Consider the following 19,850-nt stretch of genomic DNA (forward strand, 5'->3'; position numbering starts at 1 on the left):
ACGCCCAATATATTTATAACACAGATTCAACCCACCACACCATATAACCCTTTAATTTTGTCTGCTGAATGAGTTCTGTAGCAGAAAAGCTCTCACATTTTGATTTGCTAACATGTATGGATTTTCACTATCAAGATTGCTCTTAGTCAACAAGGAAGTAATTACTTTAATGATTATTCTACTAACTGCTCAGCTACTCAATAGTAAGGGAAGTAATTACTAAACTAATTCAACCATCACCAAAGAAATTATAGGCATAGGTTGGAAATATAAAATATAATTTGTAAAATTTATATTCTTATTTAAATAAATAATGAAGATTTAAGAATGTGTTTCAAATTCCATGGTATTTAGCTCCATGTAGAAAGACTGCTCTTGAAAATGCAACAGTTCAGGGAAAAGGAAACACAATATGCACAGTTTAACAGTGGGCCCTGATATTTATTCTCTCTACAGAAAGTGCTAACAATTAAACACCAAAAAGAAACTTGGACAGAAAAAGCACAATATCCTGAGGCATTCTGCACATCAGTGTATAGCATCCAATCCAGGAAAATATAAATGGCCAAGGAAAAAATAAATAAAATAAAATCCAAGGTCACACACACAAAAAACCCAACCAACAAAAAAAAAAAAAAAACCCAAACCCCAATAAAACAAAACAAACAACCAAACCCACAACAAGCAAGAAATCCACACTCCCAACTCCCCCCAAAACCCAAAATAAACAAAACCAAATAAAGCCTCTCCCAAAACCCCACTCAAATAAACCCCTACCTTTTTCTTGGGTGTCATCAGTAGAGGTTTTTTTCTCTCATTGTATACAATGGAGCCTAAAGAAAGAACAAAAAATTCAGAAGGAACTATTGTAACCACTGGTTTGCAGTAGTTTGAAGATTGGTTTTGTTTAGGGATTTTTTGCCAAGTTGCTATATCAGTACTCTCTCAACATTTCAATCATATATTTTTAGATGAGGTGGACAAATCTTAAGATACCAGTAACCCTGACCATAATCACACCAAATTTCTGACTGATAGAGAAATACTCACAAGGCAGATGTACTTATTAAGTTTTCTTTAAATTTTCCCTTTTCTGACAGAATATGTATATTACTGGCAAATAAACCCACAAACATTTAAAGAATGTGCGGTAAAGCAGGTAAACAAACCTATCTGAAATATCATGTATTACAGCTCCCTGCATAAACAGTTTGTGACCAAAACCAATCCAAGAATCTTAAATTAGAAAAATAGAAACACTTTCAGTTTCAAGTCAAAATAGGACCTAAAAGGAACACCAATTTTTTTTTTTTTTCTAAAAGCATGTTAGAACTGATAAGGTATATGTCAGGAAGAAAAAACCCAGTGCCATTTCAGTGTTCAGTTTGTGATTCCCAAGAGTGAAATTAAGACACAAATGTCTTAGGTGGCTAGGTGGATTTCCATCTCAGCTTCTCAGACCAATCTTTGACACAATGGACACTGGGGTCTGATTTCAGATCAGTCCTTCACACCACCCAGTGTCTCAAAGATTTAGATACAGGTGGTTTTAGGAAAGAGATAGTGCAAAAGAGGCCAAGAAATGAAAAGAGCAGTGGTTTATTTCTACAACTAATGGTTTATGTGGACATGTTAATCTGATTTGCTTACTTCAGTCAGGAGAGGCAGTAATTACAAATTGCACATTTGCTACAACACTCCAAATTAATTGAATGAGACAAGGATTAATACAAAATAAAAAAAAATTGAAAAAGCCAAATAACAAACAGAGTAAAATTTGTTTAACCCATAGGCCTCCAGAAAGCCAGGAAAAAGGGTTGAACTCCCATCCTTTCCAGGTTTGGACAGGATCACGAGCCAAATTTTTGAATTCCAGATGCAACTTGTTTTGCTACTTTACCATTATTAATTTTCAAACAACAATTAGCATCATTTAATTTGTCTCAAACCCCTCCTTCCATGACTAGCAGGTAGTCGAGAACCATGCAATATTGAAATATTGCTGCCTGCATTTTCTTGGCCTGATCTGCTAACAGATCAAGGGCATAGTTCATTCATAGCCAAATAATGCAATTTAAGTTATAAATACGCTCTCAAGCACTGCTGACCAATTCAGTAGGGTTCCAAGTAGTCAGTCTGCAATGCTTTATAATTTGTTACAATATTTTATCAAAGCCTCCCAAGTGACTGAGCCACCTGGGGACCCAATAGTTTGTTTACAAATATTCACTAGATTTCCTGGAATTACAATATTTGCATTTTAATCACACATATGCTTCCTTGCTGGGTGGTGGTCTTAAGGGGTCTCTGGTGGTCATCGATAGTCTTCCTGTGTTTGCTGATTAACCTCTGTGCTTGCTCACGTACAAAAGACTTCTGTGAATTACTTAACTATGTCCACAGTTTAGGTCAGTTTGTTCTGATTTATTCATTACACTGAAGAGCCAGCCCCATCTTGCTCTCAACAGAGGGGTCCCAATTTACAGCTTACAAGTAAGAGTGTGGTTTTAATTTACAACTTAGCATTTCAGCTTACAATTCCTCACTTTGAGGCTTACAGGATACACATATATCCTGTAGGACTCATCTCATTTTCCTATATTTAATTCTGAAACACCATTGTGAACAGCAACATTGAGTCATGCCTGCTAGCATACAAACACAAATAATTGTTATTAAAATTATTACAAGGAAATTCTTTAACCAGGTCCAATTTGGTAGCCAAGAGGTAGGTTTGTACCATAACTCTTCAAAGTATCATGAGATATCGTCAGACAGAGGAGTCTGATTTCAGATCAGTCTCTCACAGTATAGCAAAGTAAGAGACTGTGTCATGGTTTAAGCTCAGCCACGCAGCTCTCTCTCTCACTCCCCCCCTTTCTCCCCTCCCTGGCTCCTGGAGGGATGGGGAGGAGAACTGAAAGAATGTAACTCCCACGGGTTGAGATAAGAACAGTCCAGTAACTAAGGTATAACACAAAACCACTGCTGCTACCACCAGTAATAATAATGCTAAGGGAAATAACAAGGAAAGAGAATACAACTGCTCACCACCTGCCAACCGATACCCAGCCCGACCGAGCAATGATCTAGCTCTTCCGGGTAACTACCCCCAGTTCTACATCCTAGGCATGACGTGCTGTGGTATGGAATACCTCTTTGGCTAGTTTGGGTCAGGTGTCCTGTCTCTGCTTCCTCTCAGCTTCCCCTTCTCCCTGGCAGAGTATGAGACTCAGAAAGTCCTTGGTCAGAGTAAACATGACTTAGCAACAACTAAAAACATCGGTATTATCAACGTTGTTCCCAGGCTGAAAGTCAAAACCACAGCACTGCACCAGCTACTAAGAAGGAGAAAAATGACTGCTACTGCTGAACTGAGGACAGACTGAGAAATTATGATTTCTGAACAGTTCTGGGGGCTTCTTGGCTTTGTACAGGTTTCTATTATAAGGACTTGCAGAAAATTTTAAGGAAAGGGGATTTTCCCAGTAGATACTTGCAATTCTTTGATAAATAAAAACTGCACAAAAGTTGAAAAAAAAATAATTCCCAGATGAAAAAGAAAAAACAATTAAAGACTACATAGACAAAAATACAGCAGTACAGAAGATGGAATGTAAGCACACGCAGACAGTCTGGAAACCAATGTAGGGGTTTTTTATTTTCAATGCCTTTTCTAAGACTCATTTATTAAAAAAAATAAACATAAAAAGTCCTCAAGTAGCCCACATTGATTTAAGATATGATTTTAACATCTGTAGAGTCTTGTATCGTTTCTGATGTTCAAGATACTCATAAAAAAAATCCAGACAAAACAACTGTTTTTCCCAATTATACCCTTCAAGAAAGCCAGTCTAACTGATTAGTTAATGCATAAACAACATCTGCATTTGACTAGGTTTTCAGAAACCACTGTAATACTAGAAACTTTGGCCTCTGAGAAATGCAATTTCCTGGGATGTCTCAATACTCAGTAGTTAATATGGTCCATGGTTTACTACCAAAAATTTGAGCTGTTTGTAAGAACATTATGATATAAAATATTCTCACACCAGACCATCAGTTACAGAGCTGCCAAGCTGTTTTATTCACTGGGGAGGATAACAGTGTTGGTAAAACCTTGGTAGAATGCTCCTGTAGAATTGTGTGGCCTTTTTGTTTAATACATTACATTGACTATCAAATTTTCAGAGCCCAGGATTATTTTAACCTCACCGTCCCAACCAAATCTCACCAAACAGGAGTTCTTTCAAAAGGCAGTTCCTTGCAGTGTAGGGTCTCTGCTATAACACAACCTGAAGACATGGGGAAAGGAAAGCTTCATCTTGGCTATGCCTGTATATAGAACAGGAAAGAACAATTAAATAGTAATTGTGGTTTTGGTAAGCTGCAAAAGTCAAATAAGTAAGCTTCTCTGTCCTTCACCAATTCAAGCTGGCAGCAGACACAAATACACACTAATGAGGTATTAATACACTCCCTAATTTCTTCCTGGCCCCTCTTATTCTCTCTTTCCCTTACACAATCATTTAATATCATCAAAACTGGGAATCTTTACATTTTATATCTTATTTAATGGGGTTTTTTTTTGTCTCTTGCTATGTGTTAGGTTTCAGTTTGAGTGCAGGGGGTTTTTGAAATGATTTTGGACTCTTACTCTAGGACTTCTCCATATCCATTAGAAAAGGGAAAAGATGAGTAACTTTACCAAAGATCCCCTCATTTTCATTCAGTGCAAAGCTGAGCAAAATATCTTCCAGGAAAGCAGAACATCACTGTTTGGAGAGTTGCTCTGGGCTAATTATTTTAAAGAGTTCCCTTCCTCGTCTTGACTTTCCTTTCTCTTTTTAATATATAAGGTCAGATTTAGAGTCTGAACTAGAACAATTTGCACTTGTACAGCTGCCCCTCCCAGTGTTAGGCCTCCGATGCATTTGTCTGCTGAGGAGGTGCCAGCTTTTGAGGTGACAACCTTGACATATAGCTGAGATTTCCATGTAGGAGTTCCTCAAAACTCAAAGCTTGATGGATTTTCTTCTATGTGATGTACTTAAGAGCATCAACATAGAAGTCTGAAATGCATTCACAGTATTAGTGTCCACAAAGAGAGCATGCTAACTAAAGGCCTAGTTCTATTCTGTCATTAGCTGCAAAACCTTGTCCTCTCCCTGACATTTTCCTGAAAAAAGAAAAGCCACTAAATCCAGAATTCCACTAGCTCTGAGCTGGTGTGTTAGATTTCTGCTTACATGTGCAAGTCAAGAAATCAAAATAGGTTACAGAAAAGAAGATGAGTAACTAGAACCCGTTCTTTATAATTGGTAAATTTTTAAGGTCTAACATTGCAAAAACAAATAAAAGCATATCTTTATATCTTACAGAGGCACGTATACAACTATCAGGCAGGAGATTTTAATTTTCTGATCTGCACATTTAAAATGAAGATTTATCTGAAAGTTAGATGAGACTCTCTCAGTTTCTCATATCTGGGAATAGGATGCTGTAAAACTGGGATGCCCCCAAGCTTCCAAGTGTTTCCCTATTTAAATTATTTTTTGAAGATATTTTTTTTCTCATTCCCCTTCCAGCCAGGTGCTGCCCTTTGCTCCTCCCTTTCTCCTCTCTTTATACCTATATCTCTAAACACTTATTCAGCTACAACACCTCTGGGAACAACTCAGAGGTGCTGAGCTGGAATCTCTGTCCTTTGGCAATCTTCCATCCTTCTTTCTGAATTGAAGTTTGCTGCATCTCCTTGGTACCTACTTGAGGACATTTGGATGCTCCCCTTTGTTTAATGTGGCAAACCCACAACTTAGTCTCTCCCAGTACAAGGCTGTCTCACCACCTCTAACATGTCTGAAAACATGACTAGCTTTCCTGTCATTGCAGCCTATGAGTGCCAAAAGTGTTTCAGTACATAACCACACATGTAAACATAATAGTACAAGTGTCATCATTACCCTCTAACAAGCAGAGGTTTTAACAACACAAACAGGGAAGTTCTTTTTTATATATAGTCATTGTTCTGAAGACAGGAGATTTTTTCATCTTTTGTTTTTCAAGATGGCAATTTCAGATTATACGACATTTCAGAAATCCTATCAGTTCACAGCAATGAATGATTCATTAATGGATTCATCTCTGTCGTAAAATGCTATGGCAATTAAATAGGAATTTGTGTTTCTCCAGTGAGGCTTCTCTAGCTACAAATAAAGTAGAAGTTAGACAGTGATTGGCATTATTTATATCAACAATTCTATCGGAACGACAATTCAGCAGCGTTCACATGCAAATATACATATATTAAAATGATTCAGGATGGATGAAAGTAAGGAGCTTAATACATTTCTTTACTTGGGATCAACCTTTTAATTTGTTTAATCTTATGAAAGATGCATCTCAAGGCAATTCTTTTGGACTGTGAAGAAATGTCAATACACTACACTGAAAATATTCCTTCCCACATCTGAAAGAAATAGCAAATGGTTATAAAGATATACAAATAGCTTGTTATAAAGAAGTGTAAAAATTAGCATTCACCAGCAAACTAAATACGAAGAAGTAAGAAATATTTTTAAACGTGTAAATGTCACTAAGATACTAAAAACCTTCAACAGGGGAAAGGCTCATTTCCACAAGATTTATCATTAAAAGATTAACCTTACACAGAGATTTGAATCTGCAGCAACTATGCCTCTTAGCACACTTAAAGTAACAAAGTGCCACCATATTGGGCTTGGTCCCACTGTTGGTGCTCCCAGTAGATATAATAATGGTTCCTTTCCAGGGTTAAATAAACAAAAATAAGGTAATATCTGGGAACCTACATTTGTACTTTCTGTGCAGTATGTAGTCTTTGGAGAAATACTGGAAAAAAAATGATGTGTATTGAATTTTCATAAGCATATTTTCTCACTATCCCAAGTTTAATGCCCTTTAGTAACTGTAGCATGAAGTTACATAGAAACAAACAGTGAAATTGAGTTCAGATGCTAATATTTCATTATGTGAAAAATAATACCTTGTTTGCAAAGCACTACAATACAGAGACTAGCATACCATAATGTATCACTACAGAAATATAACATATTTCTCAAGACTGACACATAGGTCTGAGGTTTCCTCTCCTTTCTTATGCTGTTACTTTCAGTTATCTCAGCACTGTCAATAACCGAAGAACTGCACAGTAGTTCAAATTTTTCTTTTAGAATTTTTGATCCTCAGATTCCCAGGGCCCATGGCAGGGGGGTTGGAACTAGATGATCTTAAGGTCCTTTCCAACCCTAACTATTCTATGATTCTATGATTCGTGAGATTAATACTCAGTTACCATAGACACTATGAGGCTAGACAGTAAAACTTGAGTGAACACTAAAATACCTACATACATACAGCAAACAAAACTGATGCTAGGTTAAAAATAGAAAAACCTTATTACTTTAAGCCATGATTTTTAACACTTCAGACTGGCAACGGCATGATCCAAAGTGTGATTTTTAGTTGTATCTGCAATGTTAACATGTAATTTATTAGCATTCTTCTTGAGATCAAAATTTTGCCTGTCGTTCTGTAGTGTCCCTATGTTTGGATGGGCTTTTTTTCATAAAATTCTATGTTTAGAACGTTTGGGAGGGTTGAGAGGGTAAGAGCATTTATGCCATCAATATATAAGAGGGTTTTTTCTTTAAAATCTCATATTTAATGACTTGCATTTATAAGTTTACAGACATAAAAATGTACCAAACAATTATCCAACTGAGCAGCATTTAAAAGCCCCGTGAGATTTTTTTAATTCTATTTCAAAGGCTTACATGAAAGCAGGCTTCTGTTCTGGACAGCAAAACTACAAATCTTTACAACTTTGACTTCTTCCTGACCTGCTTATCAGATTCTTCCTATGTTCTCATGAGTTATAACTCTCCTTCTTACGTTTAAACTCCACCTAGCATTACAAAACATGGTTATAAAGTCACTCCCATTGTTTATTGGCCTTCCCAACAAACAGGGTCAGTGGTTCCAAACTGGACCTGGCCCCAAAGTTCCAATCTGCCAGAGCATGGAGGAGCTGAAGTTTTCCAGTGGAGCAAACAAGACAATGAAGGCTGGCTTTGCAGGAAACTCCATCAGGTGAGGAGTGGTTCTTCAAAATAACATACTCTGATGTTTAGTAGTCAGGGCTGCTTGCTGGCTCCCACAGCACACTTACTTCAGAACTGTGAGGTTATATGTATATGCCACCAATAGCAATAGACAATTTCCAGAGTAGCAAGAAAAAGAGGTTCTTCTCATTCTTACAAAAGCTACAGAAGAGACAAAGGGCTAGAGTAACTAATTAATTAGCAAAGATATCCTACTTGTAACTCTGATATATCATGATACAGGAATCAGAAAATAACACCAAGCTAGCCAGTCTATCTCTCTGGTCTCTTAAAAAAATAAAGAGTATAATCTCTTGTCCCTTATACTTGAAGAACAATAAAATGTGGTGACAGGAGTCAGAATCCACATCTGTTCTTTAAAAAGAAATAGAAGTAGAAGGGAATTCGATCTGCATGTTAACTTTTCCATCCAAGAGATTAGCATTATGCATTGAATGTATTAACCTGATCCCCCTTTTTTTTTTTTTTCTAGGTTCACTCCCACACACTCTCAATATAGATTAGAATGTCCTCTTCACGTCCAAATGCACTTGATGCTTCCAAGCCTAGAGCAAAATGCTAAAATGCAGAGAGGGGTAAACTCTAAATTTTCTTCCAAAAAACACTGCTGATAGCTTATGACATGATCTGTAAATTACAGAGATACTACGCATGCTTTTCAGTAAAACAGAGCATCATGATTTTGGGGCATTACTAGCAATGAAGAAATATTATCTGGATTGATTCTTAAGTGTTTACTGACACTGACAACTGCAGTCAAACAGACCAGGATATTAATTGGCCTCTAAACCAGAAATCATACGCAGTGGTTCTCCCCGATTATTCAAGGTGTTCCATTTGAGATCTTTATTAAAAATCTGCAGACTTCAATCAGGTCTATTTTACTATTGTCCAAAAATAGGTACCATATTATGTGTATCAGTTATAAGAAAAACTGACAGACCTTTGCAAATCAGTATCTCAAGGCAGATGTACTAACTGATTTTGTTTGCATCAAGAGCGCCTTATTCTGGGTGCTGGGTACTTGAAAGAGAGAAATACATTTGACTACTGTCATCAGGTTTTGAAGTGAAAAAGTGAACACTTTATACTATCTTAGACTACAGTTTCTAGTGGGTGTAACTGAATTCAGTTCTATTATATCAGTTATAGTCACATGCACTAAACATACATTTCATAGCATTTCATAAGATTATACTTCTACAGCAATGTTGAATATGATTCTACCTTTACAACCAATACTTCCTGGAAGTTTTCTATCATGAAAAGTTGATATTTGATTAATTTTCAAAAAATAAAATAAATGTGTAAACATGATGAGCATATGAGTTTATTTGTTCATCCAGTTATATGCAGGATTTCCAGCATCAATCTTTACATCTAAGTGTACCTGCAGACGAAATTCAGAAAAATAACTTGGGCTTATTATTTTAGATTGGAAACCTCCCGCATATAGATGTATTTCATTACTTTCACATGTCAGTGCTGAATGAGTACAGAACACATGACAGTAAGAGCCACCTACATATTATGCTGATAACATAACCTATTATGATGATACATCATGGCAGTCATGATGACATGATGATACCAGAACAAGAAAACACAACAGTTTTGCACAGGGATGCAATGATTTGACACAGAGAGAAATGCTTTCATGCATCACAACTTGCCTGCTTTGGTGTGAAGGGTAAAGAGGAAACCCAGCATCACCTGTCATCAAAGTTTCTACTCAAAGTCTGAAGATTCTGCCACAGCTTTGAAGGTATTTTTGGAAGTCACAATACATTATAAGTTTTACAGGAAGAAAATAAAATTAAAAAATAAAATAAAAATATTTGAATATAGGTGCATTACAAATATTTTTAACACAACCAATTTTGAAGCTTCTAGTATCTTAGCCATATTTAGACACAATTCCTAATCTCAATACTCTATATAACTATAATAAGTTCCTGATCTTTTAAATGAGGATACCATTTCGCTGAAGGGGGGACAGGAAGAAGTCAACTACTTTTAAAACACTCAGTGCACTTAAACCTCTGAGGCCTCAACCACCCAACTCAGGGCTGTGCAAGCGAGGAACCTGAAGGCTGAGTGCTGCAGTGCCCACAGGCTTGGTCCAAAGGATGTCGACAAATGCATGTAAGTGAAAAATAAAAGACTAACAAAATTCAGGTTTTATCAAATAAATTCTGGACTAATTTTTAAATTTTATTTGCTATGTTGCATTGTCGATTTCAAATTCTCAATGCAAAATACAATAGTGCTTTTTCTGGGGAGTCTCTAAGTACAATATTAGAAAATCCACTGTCAAGTGGGACCATAAGTACCATTCTCAATATTTATTTAAAAATCTTAAGTGATATTGGCCTTCATCTCCCCCCCGACTAAAAGGACAAAATGATTGCTCAGTCTACATTTACAAACACAGAAATACTGAAATATTAGCATTTTCCTATACAGTAAGTGTTTTGTTTTCAGGGGGTTTAATTGTATTTTTAATTGGGACTACAGTGTAGTCAAATATCAATTTTAAGTTGCTGGGATTTCTTAAATATGTTTGGTTTACTTTAAGTCAAACACAATAATCTCAAGTGATAAAGTGTTCCTGGGAGACCAATATGAGTCCCTCTCTTTTTTTTTCACCTTTATTTAAATTGTGAATGTCGTGCTACTCACAATAAAGACAGGGCCCTTGGCCAAAAGAGTTTATGATGCTTCCTGGATTTTTTGCCTTGTTGAAAGAAAAGACTAATGATGCTGGTTCATGCCTCTATTTTATTTTACTCATCCACCTCTATTCTATCAATGTTTTAATCTTTCACAGTCTCTCCACAGCAAGTTTGAAGTACACCTTATCTCAGGTATTTTTACTTACTGAACCATTTCTTGTTGCATCATTTCTAATAAAAGGTTATGCATACCTTGAATCATGAAATGCAAAAACCAGTTACTTAAGACACAAAAGATCTCAGTTCCAACATAAAAGAGAAGGTCGGTATATATTCCAGATGGAACCATACCTACGAAGCCATGACCAAGCCATGAGCAGAGCACAGGTGGGCTGCTACCTAGTGTGAACATACAGTCTTTGCACCTACGCTGGCGGGTCTGTCAGTGGCCGAGTGTGTCATGTAGGTTGTAACAACTTATGTCAGCAAAATTTCTATGTGCATCACCATTCCCTGCTTGGTCTAGATATAACTGACTCATAACTTTATTATTATTATTTATTATGTTCAGCTAGTCCTGCTCAGAACATTTCACATTAAATGTATTTTCTAATTAAGAGACCTAAAGTTACCTCTGCCAGCACTGTCTTCCACTTGGGATTTGTGTATCTTTTTTCCCCCTGAAGTATTCTTCACTTACTATCTACTGAAATCTGCTCGAAGTGAATCCCTGAATACATTCCCCAAAAGGTGCTGTTTTTAGAAGAGTCCTTTCATCACTAAGGTAAACCCAGAACTTGAACAGACTTCTGTAGCCCACTTCTCATTTTACCTTCCAGGTTTCCAAAAGAAAAGGCGCGAATCTACGAAACAGATGGTGAGGACTGAATACCTAAACTAACACATATTTGTATTTGTTTTAAAAAGGAAACATGAGGAACAGACCAGAAAATAGCCTATTCCAGAGTAAGTAACACCAGGTACGTGTATCTTTTTAGCCTCTTGGACAAGTTTAATGCTAGTACTTAATATCAGCAGTACTTAGCATGATGGCATTTCTTTCTTCCTCTGGCTACAATCTGTCCTGGACCTGGTAAACTATTGTTTCATTTGTGTTGAAAACACCAGGTTTTGTACAAAATTTATCACCTCCTTCTCCACCAAGTCTGCTTTTTAAAAAAAAAAAATCCCCAAATTGTATTAACAGAAAAGACACAATTAGCTCTCTAATGAAACGGTTCTTTTCACTAGAAGTGCAAAAGTGTTTCAAGTTCTCAATTATTTCCCATGCCATGTTTGAAAACACTTAGAAATATCACACACATGTTTTCCCCAATTTCCATATGAATACAAATATGGCTTAAGAAAGCAACCAAGCATTTTATTTAGGTGGTAAGGTTTGCCTGGTTTTCTTTTCACTGGCCCTCAGAGCTTGCAGTGAAGGTAAACTGCTTGTATTTTAAAACCCCATGATAATTAAAAAACATCCTTGGTTGCTTTTGTTATTGGGGCAACTACCTCAGGAATCATTTGAGGTTGCAAATAAATGTTCTTGCTGCCAAATTGTTACATGGAAATTCCTGGTGGTGCTCCTGTAGACATACAGCCAAGCCTTTAAGCTGTCTGCAAGTAAAAAGATGCAGAATTGATATTGGAGAGTTCACTGGTTATTTACACAAAACAAGAACAAATCCCTCATCGAGGATTATCTGTGTGATTTTATATGATTATTAGTGAGCTTCTAATTGCATAATCAATCTGCTGGGGAAGGAGAAGCCAAAAGGGAGACAATACATTTCTTATGTAAACCCAGTTCTTTGTTAAAAACACCAGCCATAGGAGTACATGCATCTTAACAGTAAGTTTTCAAGGTCAGTCTATTTGCAGATAATTGATCCAAGACCAAGCTAACCTCTGCAAATAATCTCTCCCTTCTTTGCATTACTGTAGGTCAGAAAAGCCATAGTTCTAAGTCAAGACACTTCCCTACCCTAAACATTGTTCAAACCCAGTTTGTTTCCAAATAAGGAACAGAAGAGAACAAATCTGAAAGGCCAGGAGACAGGCTGGGAGCCAGGACACCAGCTGAGTTATGTCACAGAGGAAGGAGATAGTAGCTAGAGGAACGGAGAATAAGAAGGATAGTTTGGACATTAGAAGAATAAATTGACTCAAGAAATTAGTAATCAAGGGGCAACATATGCAGGAGACTAATTTTCACTTGGGTCATTACAGCAACCTTTACAAGCATCTGAAATAAATAGCGTAAAACTTGGTACCTAATATAAATACTTCCTAACAAGATTGTGAAAAGTCAACAGAGGTCTTTTCTGGGTTTTTATTGCTATTAAAAAATCCTGCCAACTTTTACTTAATTCATTTTTTACTCATGGGAAAAATGATCTGTTGGGCTTTCAAGGACAATGCAAGTGTTTACTGTGTCTACATCTAGTTTTAAGTTTTCCAGTCAAACCTATTCCTGAATTCATAATGCTTCCAGCTGACAGTTCTATTATATGAAGAAGAGAAACATCAGCTGTGGGTGACTTTGAATGATGCTGCTGTTCAGTGCCCTAAAGAAATCACATGTATAAGACTCAGGTGACCCGATTTGTAATATGAATGGAATCAGGTGTCAAGCTGCTCTTTTCAGTAATGAGACACTCACTTTTTCTCAAAAACTGGAAAAATTGGATAGATACAAACCCAAATTCAGTGCCAAGATGACAGACTCCCAGTTATTTTGAGTTGACAGGAGAGCTAGTATCTTCAAAACCTCTAACAGCATGTTGTGGTTTAAACCCAGTCAGCCACACAGTTTCTACTCTCCCCTCCCTCTTTCTTTCCTCTCCCCCCCCCCTCCCCCCCCCACCGCCCCCGCCCCTCACAGAGGGATGGGGAGGAGAATCGAAAGCATGTAACTCCCACAGGTTGAGATAATAACAGTCCGGTAACTAAGGTATAACACAAATCATTGCTGCTGCCACCAGTAATAATAATGGTAACAGAAATAACAAGGGAAGAGAATACGATACCACCCACTGAAATGAGCCCGATCAAGAAGAGAGTGCCCTTCCAGGTAACTTCCATTTACCTCCCCAGGCATGATGTGCTGTGGTATGGAATACCTCTTTGGCTAGTTTGGGTCAGGTGTCCTGTCTCTGCTTCCTCCCGGCCTCCCCTCCTCCCTAGCAGAGCATGAGACTCAGAAAGTCATTGTCAGAGTAAACATTTGAGTGGTAGCTAAAAACATCAGTGTTATCAGCACTGTTCCCAGGCTGAAAGTCAAAACACAGCACTGCACCAGCTACTAAGAAGAAGAAAAATTAACTGTTACTGCTAAACTCAGGACACAGCAGCATCTTGAATTTGTCAACAATTTTGAGACAGATAATTTAAACGGGGATAGGCTGACCTCAGCTTAATGAAACAGTGGATGAAATAATCCTTATATATAAACTTAGAAAGCTGTTGTAAAGCTTGTTACCTATTATGGATGACACTGCACAACTTAAACTACATAGGCTATAGAAGGACAAAGTATAAAATGAGTGTAAATTCTGCAGAACTGTACATCAAGCACAATAATTGCAAGTAACTTTTTTCAAAAAAAAATCAGATGCTTTTAACAAAAATATGGGGGGGGGGGAACAGGTACTCTAATTACTGCTCTCAAGAAAGATAAAAACCTGTGGGTATTTTGGACACTTGGTACAATATGCTGAAGGACAAGAATTAACGCAACCTGGGCCTCCTTTCTTAGCAGAGGGAATGTGTCCACAAAGCAACACATACTTTATTTTGAAGTAGCCCTGTATTGAAAAAAATCACTCCAAAAACCTCTGAAACCCCTTATTAGTACAACACTTGAGTAAAAATGCAAGAGCAGTAAACTTGAACAAAGCTCTTAGGCACAGGGGGAAGGCAGAGTTGAACAAAAGACCGCATTTAATGCAATGTGTGGTTCCAGTGTGGATCTTTCCATTTTTCTTCAAAAACTGCAACCCTCCTCCCTGGCAGAGCATGAGGCTCACAAAGTCCTTGGCCAAACCAAAACATCATTTTTATCAGCTCTGCTCCCAGGCCGAAAGTCAAAACACAGCACTGCACCAGCTACCAAGAAAGAGAAAAATGACTGCTACTGCTAAACCCAGGACAGGTGGCAATAAGTATTTTAGTACTGGGTGAATTTTTATACACTATTTTTTTTGAAACATTAGTTGTGAGCTTCCTGTCATATTCACAAAATTGTATGTACAGATTTGAGAAGCTGCTGCGGAAGGAGGGATTGTGTGTATATACACAAATATATGTATGTATATACACACCTGACAGCTCTGAGTAATCTTTTCAGTGTCGAATATTCCTTGCAGGTTCCATCAGAGAAACTAATCCAGTTCATTTCATTGCATTTCTTTGGAAACATACATTTATTCATTTTACAATTAATTTGAGCACTTACAAAGGTGCAAGATTCAGAAACAAGCAGCTTTCAAGTGCCAGATATCCACATACGCTTGCTATTTGCCCTCTGTCACCTCAGTATGCCTCAGCGATCAGAAAATCAGAAAAATCTCATCCAAAATAAAAATGCAGCCTTCATTTTAATTCAGTTTTTAGCTTTTCTGCTCAAACTGATGGCATGGGACACTTAGAGAAGTTGTTTTTTATGACAGAAATTTCACCTGCTGTTTGCTACGCAGCTAAGAAACACGATCTGCATTAGCTCCTCTGGTCTGTCCAACTAGGGCTGGGCTGCAAAGAAAGTTCTCAGAATCAAGACTAATCAAGATACTTTAATTATCTGCCCCAGCCCTCAAACGTTTCACAGCTGCTAAAGATCTTGTTTGATTCTAGAACTACTTAAGAACTGTAAATTTCAGGATTTTATAGACATGAAAAGTTACGTCTGATAAGGAAATCAGTTTAGTCATTAAAAGATGCAAATTAGAAGTCAGTGACTGCTGCTTCTGTTGATATCCCATGCAAATGAATTTATTTTAGTTCATAAAAGTCAACCGAGAGCCCTGAGCAGGGGTGAGAAATCTTTTTATTGCAAGAGATTAATACTGAAATATTTGACCATAGATCATATAATTAGAGGAAATAATTAGCCACTTGACACGGAAAAGACAAGCTACAGATCAAAAAGTAGCTTACAAACTATTTTAAAACATTTTGTTTGAATGAATGGGATGTACCAGAATAAAGACAAGGATCATAGAATCATAGAACACCAGGTAGGAAGGGACCTCAAGGATCATCTGGCCCAACCTTTCTCAGCAAAAGCACAGTCTAGATGACGTGGCCCAGCATCTTTTTGTTGATCTATAGACTGCCACCTCCCAACTACAGATACTAAAAAAGAACAAACCAACCCATGAAAATAGTAATTCTCCATACAATACACTGGATAGAGAATCGTGCTGCAGTTGATTATGTTTCTGAAAGCCATGCAACGTGGTGAAATGGAAACCTCAATTTCTTATGGCCAAAACAAAGTTTAACTATAGCATAACGATTTTTTCATCATACTAAAGCACATATTTGTGGGGAAAAAAAACCCAAACCAATCCAACAAAAACCCAAACCCACAGCAAACCAAACCCCACACCTTCAGAGGTTTAAAAGATAAATTCCCAGCCAATTAGAACCATGGTTTACTGCCCTCCCACAACTCCCTCCTTCATCAAGGAAAAGGAAAAAAAAAACAACTGAGCTTAGTAACACTTTGTTCTCTATATGAAAACAAATCACATTTCTATGCTTAGGAGACATTTAAAAGAATCAAGTAAAGCTTCATTGGGGACCTACTTAGTTTTCAGGAGATGATTTATCTTGGCTTAATTCAGTAAAAAGTCTATTCAATGTTACAGATGTGATCTTCTGGAAAGGCTGGAGGGATCAACCAGTGGACATAATCTATTGTTTTGTATGTGGATTATTTTTCAGCTACACAATTTAGTTCTAAATAGTCTACATAAACAAACATTCACACAGAGATACAATCAGACAAAGCAAGTGGGGGGTGAGGGGGAGCAGAGATAATCACATGACGACACTGCATAGAGAAAGGTAACATTTAAGCAGATGAGAGCAATATTCTGACATATGTGACTGGAGCATGAGGTAGTGTGTATCCTTGCTTGACATGCTGTTATACCAGGGACAATAGAGTCTCCTTTCTCACACTACCAGCTAGTGTGTATATACCATATAAAGTCACAAAATATATTGTAGTACAACATAACAATGTCTTTTCACATGTACACCAAAACAGCTGGACAATTCATGCCTAGGAATAACATCTAGGTTGTGACACATTTCAATCTCCAACTCTGTAGAACCAATTCTTAACTGTAAATCAACACACAAAAGTAATACCTACCTTTAAGTACTTCTTAAGAATTTAAAAAAAAAAGAAACTGAGGCTTGCAATAGTAAAACATTTTCCTCAGTATTTCTAAACAATATAGAAGGGCAATGCAACTTCCCTCTAGAACTTACTCACCTTCCCTCTAAAACTTACCTTAATTGCAATACCTTTCATTTATATTTTTAGTTAATCTTGTAAAATCTTGTATTTTAGGTTCTCATAACATATTAGTCACAATTCTTTGTTGTCACGCATCTAGAATCATCATGCCTACCATTTTGTTAAGCTCAAAAAACAGGCCAGCTTGTAGGAAGTCATTCATGTTTATCCCTAAAATTGTATTTGGCTGTCATCTCCAAAAATTTCTGTGCAACATTAAAGATAATGCAATAGCACAGTAACACTGAAATTACTCTTCTTTTTAATACCTCATTACTGATATTGCTAATACAGTATATCTGCATCTGATACAAAAGGTATCTCAAGGGTAGTTTTAGGAACACAAACGATAAATAATTTTGCCCTCATCTGTCTAACAAGAAACTGATGCAGCTTTCCTTATTCGTAAGCCATTAAATGTATTACCAAGTGCCATATTCTTTGATTGCCTCATGATAAGATAGAAGTCATCATTATAACTGCCTAGAAACTTAACCAACATTATCAACAGCAGTAAGAATTTGCTCCCCATCCCTCATTAACTACCTCAAGTGTTGCAAGAACCAGTTTGCTTATTGCGAGGCAAGGACTATGAAAGATGAAAAAAATCACTTGAGTGTCATTAAATGCTCAAATTAATAATACTTCCTAAAATATTAAAAGAAATAGTAGAGGCTTTGGAACTAACTGTGTATTAGTAGAAACAATGCTGTCAATTATAAGATTTGAGATTTAACCTTGAATTTCATAACACATTTTCTTGGTTTCAGAATGAGAAACAATCTGCCAATACACTACTTCTTAGCATGTAAAGTCGACAAGCAGAACAAAATCAGAATGCTTACTCTGTTCTACTACTGTTACATCCTGTTTCACCAAATGCATATGCAAGAGAAACAGCCTTCAGTCTGCATCTGAACAGTACAGCTTTGAGAGAGGAGCTATATTGCATAGGGAGATATTAGAATTTTTCTTTTATGACTGCTATGCAATGATCTGGCAATAAAAAGATGATGATACTAACATCTATCTTCTGTACTTCAACCTGTTGTTCTTTGTAGATTTTTCTGAACTCATGTCTTCACCGTGTGTTAGAAGCAGAACACAATACTCTTCATAGAAAAGTTTCAAGCAAGATTCCTCATCTTGTTATTAAAAATAAGATGTATTTTGAGAAGAAGGGAAGATTAAAATATTGATTAAAATAAAATCAGGTCCAAATGGCTTTGAAGTTGAACAGGACAATGTTCTGAACTAATACATTTGCTTTTTTATTTCTCCTGACAGTAAGAGGAAACTGTCAATATCACTCCTAAATTAAACAACTCCACTAGCTGACTAAAATGATGTGGGTTCAGTCTGGAACTCCCCATTCGGTAATGAGTTATGGTTTGTGCTGTTAGTAGAAAGAAGACGGAAACATTTAAAAAATAATGTAAGAAAAAAAAGTTTATACTATATACTAGAATTTGTGTAGTGTTTTAGGGTCTCTATGGAATTTCCTATATTGGAAATTTCAACAGAATCATAGAATCATAAAATATTTAGGGTTGGAAAGGACCTTAAGATCATCAAGTTCCAACCCCCCTGCTATGGGCAGGGACACCTCGCTCTAAACCTTATCACCCAAGGCCTCGTCCAATCTGGCCTTGAACACTGCCAGGGATGGAGCATTCACAACCTCCCTAGGCAACCCATTCCAGTGCCTCAGTACCCTAACAGGAAAGAATTTCCTCCTTATATCCAATCTAAACTTCCCCTGTTTAAGTTTTAACTCATTACCCCTTGTCCTATCACTACAGTCCCTAACAAAGAGTCCCTCCCCAGCATCCCTATAGGCCCCCATATAGGACAGAAAGTCCCAGTCTTATGTTTGCATTGATTATAGAAGATACTAGAAGATATGCACTGCACAAAGTTGAAACTTTAGCTTCAGTTCAGCAATAGAGGATTAACTGCTTTCTCTCCTCACATTTAGCAAAAATAGTTTTATTTATATAAGGATTTATTTATTGCCAAAAATAGCGTAATTATTGTGTATAGTTAGTATTCTCATCTGGATGTGGTACACCACTCTATTCACGTAAGCACAAGCTGTAGTATTCCACAGTATATAGCAAGGACCGCATAGAAGCATTATTGCAATGTAATCTGTAGCACTACATAGATGCTAAAAGGTCTTATGATCCAGCAGAACACAGGATACTCCCCAAAGCAAAGATACTTGTATTAACATAAAATGCATTTTTGCCAAGTCAAAATTATGATAAATATTTAATGAAAAAATATACTACAGCTACATATTTCTTGTACTCTGCCTGCTCTTTTGACCTCTGTTGAGGTGTGAGGTAGCTAGTTGAAGCTCCAATCTATTTCATTTCTTTAAGACAGACAGATCTGTGCAAAGATCCAGACAAGCATACCTTAATGAGTGAGCTACTTCAAAAACTATACAGGAAAATTTTACTGGAAAAGAAC

The 19,850-nt window shown here is 36.9% G+C and overlaps 1 long non-coding RNA gene across 1 annotated transcript in view; it reads right to left on the reverse strand.

Annotated features, from left to right (window-relative positions):
• Positions 1-6,050: 6,050 nt before the first annotated feature.
• Positions 6,051-19,850, reverse strand: part of LOC133223390 (uncharacterized) — a 119,933-nt gene continuing 106,133 nt past the window's right edge. The window contains exon 3 of the long non-coding RNA XR_009728553.1: positions 6,051-6,469. This is a non-coding gene — a long non-coding RNA (uncharacterized LOC133223390). The remainder of the gene's footprint in view (positions 6,470-19,850) is intronic.

Source organism: Neopsephotus bourkii, unplaced genomic scaffold, assembly GCF_033783945.1.
Source record: "Neopsephotus bourkii isolate Nb327-2 ecotype Australia unplaced genomic scaffold, CSIRO-AGI_Nbou_v1 NB_1634, whole genome shotgun sequence".
NCBI lineage: Eukaryota > Metazoa > Chordata > Aves > Psittaciformes > Psittacidae > Neopsephotus > Neopsephotus bourkii.